This window comes from Pristis pectinata, chromosome 27 (assembly GCF_009764475.1).
Source record: "Pristis pectinata isolate sPriPec2 chromosome 27, sPriPec2.1.pri, whole genome shotgun sequence".
NCBI classification, from domain to species: Eukaryota; Metazoa; Chordata; class Chondrichthyes; order Rhinopristiformes; family Pristidae; genus Pristis; species Pristis pectinata.
This window is the reverse complement of record NC_067431.1, coordinates 21,224,631-21,234,269: the sequence shown is the minus strand read 5'-3', so window position 1 is coordinate 21,234,269 and position 9,639 is coordinate 21,224,631.

The following is a 9,639-nucleotide window of genomic DNA, read 5'->3' as shown; positions in this document are numbered from 1 at the left end:
ATAATCTCCAGGCAACTATCAATCCATAGGAATATCCAGTCTGAGGAGAGTGCTGTGTTGGGGGCACTTTGGCACTCTGGTACATCGTGCTATAAAGTGTGTAAGATATGGAGCTATTAAATAGTTAACATCCAACAACAACTCAAATGAATGTCTCACCTGTAACGTAGTTAAACATCCCTAGACACTTCATAAGAGTGTTACTAGAAAAGTTACGATTCAAAGCCACGTCAAGGGATAATAGGAAAGGTGATCTAAAGCATAGTCAAAGAGCTGAGTTTGAAAGTGTATCCACTAGGGGAGGGATAAATAGAGAGGAAGAGGGAAGGAACTGCACACCTTAGAGCCTAGACTTTGAAATTAGAGAGTCTTGTGTATGTTTGAATTGTATGAGATACAACCTCAAAGTAAATACAAAGTATTTCGCAGAATCTCAGATGCGAACAATCAAATGGAATTTCTCCTTAGTTCAGTTCTGTTGAGGACTTCAGAAGAAACATGCTGAAAGCGAGATGAAAAACCTTATGTAATGGTGAATGAGGTGCAGATGGAATCAAAACTTAACCATGTGGAGGGGTTTGGAAGGTAGAATGGTTTCAAATCAGAGTTTTTATAACAATAATGCTCTGACTCTGCACCCTGGTTATCAAGTGACTCCAGAGACCTCATGTGGGTAAGTTACCTCCCGGGAGCCATGTTATTGATGTGATGATAAATATCGCTTTGAATTGTTACCATGTTCACAGGGACTCGACGGGTATTTCCTATGTCCCTGTGTTCAATGAATGGCATGTCTGCAAGTACTCTGTTACCCCAATGAAGACTGTGAGAACCTGAGGAAACTGTATATAAACAAAATAATAAACATGCTATTCTGAAATAAATAGAACTGTTCTTCTAACTTCTATTTAGGAGACATAAGTAGAGGGTGAAGTTCTATTTTCTGTGAATCACCAACACTGGCAGAAGAGACAACATATATCGGAACACAAGGACAAGTCAATACCAAATTCTGGTTTTAAAAGGGTGCAGCTTCAAAGGGAAAGAAGAGACTAAGGAAAGCAAACAGGTTGCTAGTTTTGAAATCTTTGAGATAAATAGATAGATCAGGAGGTGATGCAATTCTCAGCAAAGCAAGGCGGCAGAAAGAAAGACAAGCAATTGTATGGAATTTTTCCCCAAATCAGGGACTTGAGTGTGATTTGCATTTACAATCAATGATAAACTTTTGAATGCTGTTACTGTTGTGGTATGTGAAGCACAGCAATATGTGCATTGTAAAAAAACATTTATTAATGACCAGATAAACCATTTTAGTAATGTTGACTACTGGGGAGAACGCCCCTGCTCTTCTTCAAAATAGCCCCATAGGATTTTGACACCTTTCTGAGAGGGATTGGAGTCCCATTTTAATTGCTCATTCAAAAGGCTGTTCCTCTGACAGTACCGCATTCCCATAACAATGCACTGGAGTGTCATCCAGTGAGACACGCCTAGCAAATTAGCAGGAAGGTGGTGAAGAATGGTCTTTTTTCACCTTGCAGGGAAACAGAAAGAGAGAAGTCTAAAAGAGAAAAGATAGCGTACCATCAGCAGTGAAGAATTGTCAGTGGGTTAATATCACCATCAAGCAGCACTTTGCACCTTGTCCCAAAGGCATGTTTTATAAAGGGCTTCTCTGTTATAGGATGAACAATTACCACTGGATGAATAGGAAGAATAAAATAATGAGGACAACTTGAACAAAACTTTGATGTCTGATTGACAACTTAGAAACTTCCTATCAGTTCATTCCCTTATTTGGCAGATGGATGATTGGTAAATCCAATGATTTGATAACACTTAAATTATTTTGTGGGGGTAACATTTTGAAGGGTATCATGATAGGCCCCTCTGTGTAGACCACATCAGAGTCCTTAATTGAATGGAAGCAATTCCCACAGTAACCCTTCCATCTGTTGGTTCAAATCTTAGGAGCAGTGACGCAGAAGTTGCGCCTTGGTTATAAACTCTCCCACTTTTCAACAAGGCCGTAAATAACAAAATGTGGAAAATAACGTAAAAACATAGGTATCCCATAATAAATGATGAACAGCAAAGGTAATCAAAACGTACAGTGGGAACAGTATCCATTTAGCTGTACACTTTTATGAATGAGAAAAGATTTGTATTGGTATTGGTTTATTATTGTCACTTGTACTGAGGTACAGTGAAAAACTTGTCTTGCATACCGTTCGTACAGATCAATTCATTACACAGTGCATTGAGGTAGTACAGGGTAAAAACAATAACAGAATACAGAATAAAGTGTCACAGCTACAGGGAAGTGCATTGCAGGTAGACAATAAGGTGCAAGGTCATAACAAGGTAGATTGTGAGGTCAAGAGTCCATCTCATTGTATAAGGGAACTGTTCAATAGTCTTATCATAGAGGGATAGAAGCTGTCCTTGAGTCTGGTGGTATGTGCCCTCAGGATCCTGTATCTTCTGCCTGATGGGAGAGGGGAGAAGTGAGAATGACCCGGGTGGGTGAGATCTTTGATTAAGCTGGATGCTTCACCAAGGCAGCGAGAGGTAAAGACAAGAGTCCATGGAGGGGAGGCTGGTTTCTGTGACGTGCTGGGCTGTGTCCACAACTCTCTGCAGTTTCTTCTGGTCCCAGGCAGAGCAGTTGCCATAACAAGCCATGATGCATCCAGATAGGATGCTTTCTATGGTGTATTGATAAAAGTTGATGAGTGTTAAAGGCACATGCCAAAGAGCTTTCTTGCACATGGCATCTATGTGGTTGGACCAGGACAGGCTATTGGTGATGTTCACTCTAAGGAACTTAAAGTTCTCAACCCTCTCGACCTCAGCACCATTGACGTAGACAGGTGCATGTACACCACCCCGTTTCCTGAAGTCAATTGAAATGTCTGTGTGCAATTAGCAAAAATAGTATTGGTCTCTGTTCGATAAATAAAGGCTAAGCACATCTTGGCTCTACCCAAACTCATTTTTGTGAACCTCAATGACACACAGCAAGGAAGATGGATGAATAATCAACCGGATGAAGCTAATTGGCATCATTAGACTTCAGGAAGAGTTTAATGATATTGGATAAATTCACAGGTTAGTTAAATTGTTCCATTTTAAAAAGGTCAGTAGAGGAAATCAAGATCACTTCTTGACCTTTTCAGATGTGTCACCTTGATTTAGAGCCAATTTGAAGTGAATGCTATTTTGCCTATGTTGTACCTAGCCCTCGCCTTCTTCCTTCAACCACTCCCAAGTATTCATAGTATATTTCAATGAATTCATATGGGAAGCACGTTAAGTATAAGCTAGATTTTAAAATGTAACAGCATATAAGAACATGAAACTTCAAATACAATAAATAAACCCTCACCTTTTCTGGGAGAATGTCATTCTTCAGAAATAACTACAAATGAGTACAAATAACTACAAATCCCTGACAGAGGTAAATGAGATCATGAGAGGCATAGACAGGGTGAAAGCACATAGTCTTTTTCCCAGGGAGGGGGTGGTAAAAACAAGAGGGCATAGGTTTAAGATCAGAGGCGAGAGGTTCAAAAGGGACATCAAGGTCAGCTTCTTTACGCAAAGGGTGATGTGTATTTGGAATGAGCTGCCAGAAATAGTGGTTGAGGCAGGCATTGCAACTTTTAAAAGCCATCTAGATAAGTACATGGATAGAGGGGTTCAGAGGGCTATGGGCCAAACAAGGACAGATGGGACTAGCTCGCTGGGCAACACTGTCGGCATGGATGAGTTGGGCCGAAGGGTCTGTTTCTGTGCATGGCTCTTTGGCTCTAAATGCAGAAGTCTTCAGAACACGTCCACTCTCCAGCTTAAACAGAATCGAGTTATATTAGTATATCGGGTTCCCTGTCACGTTTCACTCTCTGTGGCAGTCACTGGACGAAAGGGTAATTGGCAAGTCAGGTGTTAATTAATGAAACCAACAGAAAGTATGCCTCCACTTCCACAGAACAATGTAAGCTGTGGATTGTGTGACTTTAATATCAGGGCAAAGAGGGAGAATCAGCTGCAGATTTTAAACCTAGAAAACAGCTAATTTGTCTCCTAAACATATTAATGTTGTTCACTTCAGTACTCTTATTCTGCAACCCTACACTACGGGTGAAAAAGACAACCCACCTTACTCTTCATGTTCTCATTTTAGTTTGTTTATTCTAGTGTTTGAACCTTTCAATGTTGTGAATAATTTGACCACATTAGTCTTTTCAATCGCTTTGTATAGATTTTTACAATCTTTATTTGATCACCCTAAAATTGCCTCTATCCAAATAATTTTCCAGCTGCTGAGAATTTGAAGGGAGTTGGTGTATAGAGGAACCGAGATTCTCCTTTGCTGATGATACTAAGCGAGAGAGGAGAGTGAGGAGGAGGTAAAGGCACTTCAATGGGATATACACAGGCTAAATGAATAAGCAAGGATGTGGCAGATGGAATATAAAGTGGAAAAATGTGAGCTCATCTACATTGAGCGCACAGTGGCACAGCTGCCTCAGAGTTCCAGCAACCTGGGTTTGATCCTAACCTCTCAACTGTCTGTATGGAGTTTGTACATTCTCCCTGCGTTCTCATGGGTATCCCTCGGGTGCTCTGGTTTCTTCCCACATCTCAAAGACATGCGTTTTGCAAAGTTAATTGGACACTGTAAATTGCCTATGTTGTGTAGGTGAATGGTGGAATCTGGGGGGTGGGTGGGTGGGTGGGCAGTTGACAAGAATGTGGGGAGAAGTTTTAAAAAATGGGATTTGTGCAAATGGGTGATTCTTGTTCAGTGTGGACATGATGGTCTGAAGAATCTGCTTCCAAGATGCATGACTCTTATGACCCTATATCTAAAAAATAGAATTTTAAATGTTGGAACATCGAACCACGTTGGCGTTCAAAGGGACCAAGCTGTGCTTGTACACAGACACTGGAAATTAATACGTAGGATCAGCAAGCAGTTAGGAAGGTAAGTGATCTGTTAGTCTTTGTTGCTGGGGGATCCAAGTACAAGAGTAAAGACATCTTGCTCCGATTATATAGAGGCCTACTGAGAGAGCATCTGGAACACTGTGTACTGGTCTGGTCTGCCTATCTCAGGAAGGAGATATCTGCAACAGAGGGAGAGCAATGATGGTTCATTAGATTGTCTTGAGGATATCTGGCTTTGTAGAAAGAGAATAGATTAAGCAGCCTAGGCCTGTATTCTCTTGAATTTGGTTGAATAAGAAGTAATCGCACTGAAACATATAAAATTCTTAAGGGGCTTGACAAGGTAGATGTACAGTTTATATTTCCCTTGATTCATTTGTCTAGAATCAGATGAGGGGGTCACATAAAGGGTCAGATCATATTCAGGACAAAGATGGGAAGCAACATCTATACCCTAGAGGCAGAACATATTTGGAATTCACTATGTATCACAACCCAGCTGCTCAGTGGGTTCTAGACAGAAATTGCTAGATTTTTAGCTATTAAAAGAATCAAGGGAAGTGTTTTGAAGAAAGCGACACTAAGGTAAAAGACCAGTCATGACCTTATTGAATGGTGGAATAATCACAAGGGGCCAAATGGCCTTCTCCTGTTTCTATTTTTTGTATTTTTATGTCCAAAGCCAGCTGAACAGTTTTCTCAAAGGGGATTTGTTCTGCCTCGTAAAAGAATTGTTAGATATTGGTACATTTAAATAGGAAAGTGTGGAGGGGGAGAACAGGAGGTGGATTGAAGCTAATTTGCGTGAGAAAGCCAAAATCATCTCAGAATTAGCAAGGCCATTAGCATTGTGGGGCCATGATGTTCATCAGTAACTCATTAAAAGCTCATTTTCATAGATTTGTCTCAACTGGGAGTTGATTTTAATCCAATGAACAAATTATAAAACTGGATGAAACAATTGGATAATTAACTCTCTGTCCATGAAGAGTTCATCCAATTTCTGTTGACTATCCCAGCACAAACCAAGTCTCATTTACCTTGTGCCTACATGCTCCCAGTTCAGATCCAACTCTGATTTAAAATGTGCATCTTTCCTCCCAAATTCTCCACAGCTTCCTCTCCTCACTTCTGAAACTATCCTCAGAGGTTTCGGTCTTCCTCCAGCTTTGATCTTGTGTGAATTCCCAGTTTTCTCCACTCAACCATTGATGTCCATCCCTTTCATAAAACTTCCCTCTCATCTGTTAAGGCATTCAAAATTCACCATTCCGGTCAAGCACTTGGTCACTACTCTAAGATCTCTTTAAGTACTTGGTCTCAAATTCTGTTGTATAATGGTCCCTGTTAAGTATCCAGGAACAGCTAACTATGTTAAGGATACTATGTAAACACTGCTGACACCAAAATGTGTGACCATATCAGTGGACAACAGTAACCTATCTCTGCTAATCATAAGAGCTTTGAATGAAGTGACCTACATTTCGTACATACATCATTTTATAAAGAAGATAAAAAGGAATGGAGTATTTAACTTTGGAAGAAAGACCTTAACTATTATAAAACAAAATAATATTCAATATAAATTGATTATCCCAAAGAACTCTTAAACAGTGGAAAATGGTTCTCCCCTTCAAAACAGACAGGTGATATGATTGATAAGCAGGTAAATGCGGACTAAGCTAATCAAAGCTAAATAGATTAAAGCCAAAGAACAAATAAGTTGAGGTAATTATGATTTCATTTTTTTTAAATTTAATTGGTTTCACAGTAAAGATGAACGATGATTAGCAACATACTTCTGGTAAGAAGTGCTCATGCAGAACCAAATTGTGATTGTGATCTGTACTGCCATTGGGAGTTCCATTAGGTAGAACAGAACGTCTTTGCCTCATTCCTGCCACGTTGAGTTATGTCTCATTGATGCCAAATTCGGTTGAATATTCCATTTCAGGGAAGTAGCAAAGGGCCAACGTGAGTCAACAATTTTAACAAAGGAAAATATTTAGGGATTTGGCTGTGTTCAGAAGAATAAACTTTTTAGTTATTCATTCACAGTGTATGGACCTACTCGCATCATTTAGAATCCATCCATAACTGTCCCTGAACTGAGGAGATTTAAAGGTGAACCACATTGGTGGGTCTGGAGTCACATATTCCAGGCAAGGAAGGGACAGCTGAGTTCCTCTGCTGATGGAAATCTGTAAACCAGATGCAGTCAGCAGTCCAGCTGTGTTGGGATCAGTAGATCCATGTTTAACGTTAATACGATTAGCTTACTTATTTAAATTCAACATTCATTGAAGTACTTGAATTTAAATTCTACAGCTACCATGGTGGGATTTGAACTCACGTCACAGTTCAATGATCTAGTATTCTTTTTGTCCAATAACTTAACCACTGTGCTATTGTACAAAACATCACTGCTAAGAAATGGAACATTTCCAATTTCAAGTAAGTGTCTCACTGAGCACTTCCAGATCAGAAATGGCAAGTTCAGGTTACCTATACTCCACTTCCAATTGTTGGAATCTACTCTAGAAAGAGCCCCCAGAATAGCTCTTTCTTTTGGGCTATTGAGACTGGGCAAACATTTTACATAGACTTTGGCAGACAGAGAGACTTTAAGAGACAGTCCTCTCTCTTAAATTCATTTGGATTGACTACAGTTAGAATATTGTCCCAGTTTAAAGCACACTGTTTAGGAAGAATGATAGGATCACGGAGATGATACAAAGTAGAGCTGACGACATCAGATTAGAGCTTTTAGTTCTGAGAAAATAACCTTCTGTTCAGTGAGTCAAAGCAGAACCGAGTGAACTGTGAGCCTTATAAAGGGACAGTATTTGGGAAATAGGGAATAAACTGTTTCTAGTTCTCAGTGATGTATCAACAGTGGCTTATTATTGATAAGAATTATGTTATCGATAAAATTTGATTGTGATCGGTAAAAACAACTGCCAGGTCTTTACAATTCCTCTTGGCCCCCTTCATTAAATTATTTAAGATGGCTATATTTTGCTTACATCTGGGGTGGTCACAACAAATCCTTTTTGCCGGACATTTTTATTGTGCCTTTCACAACTTTGAAACATCCCAAAAAAAGAGGCTCTCAGACAATGAAGCACTTAGGAAGTGTGAAATTAAAACAAAAAAAAATGCTGGAAACACTCAGCAGGTAAGGCAGCATCTGTGGGGAGAGATACAGAGTTAATGTTTCAGGTCGACCTTTAATCTTTATAAATAATAGACTGAGCATCATTGCAAGCTAACCGATAGCAACGCCCAACCAAATGTTTATTCTACAAGGAACAAAAGAAAAAAGTTTCATTTCTACAGCAACATCATTTAATTTCACATTCTCAGTTTGCCTCAAATTTTTGAATATTTGAATTGCTGTCCTGAAACACAAGTGTACACACTAGCCAGCTCCTACACACGTGGTCACTCAGACAGCATATGTGGTAACGTTGGGAAGGAAACTCATTCCCATTCACTGGTACTGAACACACACTATATTAACAGCTGTGCATTGTACTCTGTTTCCAAATTTTGGTTACACTGAATTAAATGGAGGAATGTCACTTCTGAGTCTGGGTTCAAGCCCCTCCTGAAGACTTACTGAGTGTGCCAGGCTGTCCAATGCAGCACTGTTTCAGATTGAGTTAAACAGGGCCAACCTTATCTAGTCTATATTGGGGTTCAAGGCATCCATCATCTTCCAAAGAGGATTTCCTTTGTGTTTTTCTCCGTGTTTGCTCTCATCGCTCCCACTCCCCACCCAGGCCCCCTATTACTGCCCATCTGACTTTCCCACAGTGCCACCAGTGAACCTCATCCTGATCGTTTGTCCCTCGACCCCAAGTTCAATCATGACCAATTGACCATTGCCCAACCCCTGACCTTTGATCCTCTCAACCATTGACCTCAATTCGCAACCACCAAATGCCTATCTGACTGACCACCAACTGACCTCTAACCTGGCCACCCAATAATCACCTATCCAATCATCCACCAACTCCTGACATTGGGTCAAGCCACTCTACCAGTGATCTCCCCCAGCCAAATTCTTTCAAACAGCTCCCCAAATGCAATCTGCAGTCCTGCTGATTTCCACTGTCAGCAGATGCAGAGGCCTCACACATGACTGAATATCACTGCCCCTGTCTGACTCAAAAGTAGCCTCAGGTAGTACTGCTTTAATACACTTCTCAGGTACCACACAATTTTGGAGGACATTTCATAATTTTACAAAGTAAAGAAGCAAAGATTTTAGTCCTATATTGCTAGCAGGTTTTTTTCAGATCAGGAACCAAGAGGTTAAATTATGAGCATAGAATGGAAGAGAATGTTTTAATATCCCACTTAAATGATAATAAATCTTCCACTGATATCATATATTCCATGTCTTATTGATAATGAAATATCTCAGAGTCACTTCAAAATAAATTAAATTAATATTGTTTTTCCTAACATGTTATTTTGTTAGTATATGAATCCCACTGCTAACAGTAGTTCATCCGGATCCCAATCTTATTTCCGGTCACTTTAATAAGATTCACTTACAGCTGAACAACTAAATAAATTTTCTGTGAGCCATTCTACCTGACTACCAGCAGACTTGATTGCTTCCAGCCTTAAGGGGAAAAGTTCCTTTGGGAAAATATCTAGTGCAGTGCAGAG